Here is a 2967-nt window from a genome sequence, read left to right on the forward strand (position 1 = left end):
ACACACACACACACACACACATATATATATATATATATAACCCCTCAGCAGCCAATATAGCCCACAACAGTATTGAGTAAACAACTGAGGAGTGAACTACATAGAGAAAATCGTATCAAAATGGTATAAGGTTATTAGAGACTTTGTTTCAACCAGCATTGACAAGTTTAGGGGTGCAAAGCAAAGGAGAAAAGCAGCATCAAATATACCGCTTGCACTGACCTTTAATTCCCATTCTTGCAATATCTGCGGGCCTCTTTGCAAATTGTTGGCGTGACTCAGATGGCACATTCGACATAAGCATTTTGACCGACAAATAAAGTGTCATAGGTCGAAACCGACGGGAGAGTTCATCATATACATGTACTTAGACACAAATACCACACACACACACACACACACACATACACACACGTGTGTGTGTGTGTGTGTGTGTGTCCATGATGCATAAAAGTTTCAAGTCCTAATATTTTTTAACTCGATTGAATTAGACATGGTCCTAGTCAATAACGGACGACAAAAAGCTATCTATGATATCTTAGTTATCTTTTGAAAGGAAACCTATGGCTTGTTTATGTAGCTAGGTATGCAAACCGGTACGTATGCATGCATGTATGTATGTATGTATGTATGTATGTATGTATGTATGTATGTATGTATGTATGTGTGTATGTATGTATGTATGTATGTATGTATGTATGTATGTATGTAAATATATTTATAAATGTATATGTATGTACAAGCATTCAAGTAACTCCGAAAGCAATGAGTAGAAAAAATAAATCAAGAAAACTTTCTTACGTTTTTGTTTATGTATTACTAATTCATAAATTCTATATCCAAAATGAAGGAAAATAATGACGTTGTTTAAAGATTTCTGTTGGCCAATTCTTGGTTCACTGCGTTTGTGGCATCGGGACTAATAAGGCTTTATCAATTCGGTACAAATGACAGGTTTGTTGTCGATGTTTACTATTATATATGCTTACTATTATACATCGTTCAAATATGTGCACATAAATGTCACACCGTTTATGGTGTTAATAGCTTCGCATATGAGGTAAGCCTAGGCAGGTTCAGACACAAAATATGCTGGTCGTTGTAGTACACGCATTATGAAAATAACTTCTTTGTACGACGACAGTGTGTAGCCGGAACTTCTGGCTGACGAGACACTGCAGGTCGAAGCATCAGTTTCTCAGTATGCTGTGAGCGAATGAGCCGAGTCTGTCAAACACACTGTTGTCGTAAAAGGGAGAAGTTTTTCTCTTATGACCTACAGCGACCAGCACATTTTGTATCTGAACCTGTCTGGCCAATTTAAGAATAAATACGAAACTTTTTCGTTGAACACCCACACACGCGCGCGCGCGCGCGCGCGCACACACACACACACACACACACACACACACACACACACACACACACACACACACACACACCCACACACACACACAATTAAATAAATACTGGAATTAAAGAGATACAAAGTTAAAGAAATCTCAGTGCTGATTTTAAAGAAACATTTCTATTTGTAGCTTGATATTCTGTCTTTATATTTCAATTAGTTTTAGCATAATATACCCATTCCGATAATGTGAGGTAAAACTTCACATTCAAAACCTTTCATTGTTTAGTCAGCTGTCATACAATGTACTTAAAGAGAAACAATTAAGAAATCCTTTGTTTTAGATCTATTTGTTTAACTTTGGGATCTTTCTGTCTCTGTGTTCATCTAAACCGTTTTATGTTTGTGTATGTACGTCTGTTGAGATATACACATATATTCGTCTGTCTACTGGAATGATATGAATAATATGTAGAATTATCAAAAAATAAAAATAGGAAGGTAAAATGTCTGTTGTGAGCTTCTGAAATCGTACTACATTAGGGTGAAAAAAACCCAGCTTGTTGAATCAATTTATTTTCATTTATATAAGGAAATGTCAACAGATTTCTGAAAGAAGGGAAGTCACTTTGATTCTATTAGTATTTAAGGCATAAAGTAATACATGAGAAAAGAAAAGAAAATATAGTGTTGCTTGTCAATCTGAACATGAAGGTGGAACACAGATTAGCCCATCCTGTTACGTATGTATCTGCGTGAGTGTGTGTGTGTGTGTGTGTGTGTGTGTGTGTGTATAGTCTGTGACAATATGTGTCGTTCGCCGGAAATCCCAAAGTTATAGTGCAACTAACAGTTTCACTAAAACATGGCTCTTCGTGTACTGTTTCTTATTCCACCCTTATATAGTTTGTTTCTTATAAGAGAGGTAAATTATTTTATTCTGCTTAAATCTTAGAGCATGCATTCTCATTCGTATTCAGTTATGTTTGGTTTAATATTACTTTTGCTCCTGCAGATGTATAAATACATGCGTGCATGTATCTATCTATCTATCTATCTATCTATCTATCTATCTATCTAAGATATCTGAATATATATATATATATATATATATATTTATATATATGTATACACAAGTATGTGCTTGTATGTCTTCATGCATTTCAGTATATTACACATAAGAGCACGCGTGCGCGCACACAGACACACACGGATTGATACAGCAAATTTTGTAATCGTTAACGGTGGGCGTGTGTTTCTTAAGACAACAATCTTATTGGTACCACCCCTTTTGGTTACCTCTCTGATCTACTCACTACTGCACATGCACACACCCATGTATGCACACATACATACACACACACATATATGCATATACTGGTGTGTTTGTGTGTGTATATACATGTAAAAATTCTATCGTTTCAACTTGATATATTGTAACCTTAAACTTAAGTCCGGTTGATGTTCTTATATTCTACAGTGCAGCATAGTAGCAGCTGCGACATTCCATAATGACAAGATGAGAAAAAAATGAAGTTAGAAGGGAGATACAGAGATAGGGGGAGAGAGAGAACAACAAACGTATATATATATATATATATATATATATATATATATAT

At 35.4% G+C, this 2967-nt stretch overlaps 1 protein-coding gene across 3 annotated transcripts in view; it reads right to left on the bottom strand.

Moving 5' to 3' along the window:
* LOC106867486 (innexin unc-9) overlaps positions 1–2967 on the bottom strand; it is a 371622-nt gene that overhangs the window by 211757 nt on the left and 156898 nt on the right. The gene's annotated exons all lie outside the window — the stretch shown is intronic.

Source organism: Octopus bimaculoides, chromosome 2, assembly GCF_001194135.2.
Source record: "Octopus bimaculoides isolate UCB-OBI-ISO-001 chromosome 2, ASM119413v2, whole genome shotgun sequence".
NCBI classification, from domain to species: Eukaryota; Metazoa; Mollusca; class Cephalopoda; order Octopoda; family Octopodidae; genus Octopus; species Octopus bimaculoides.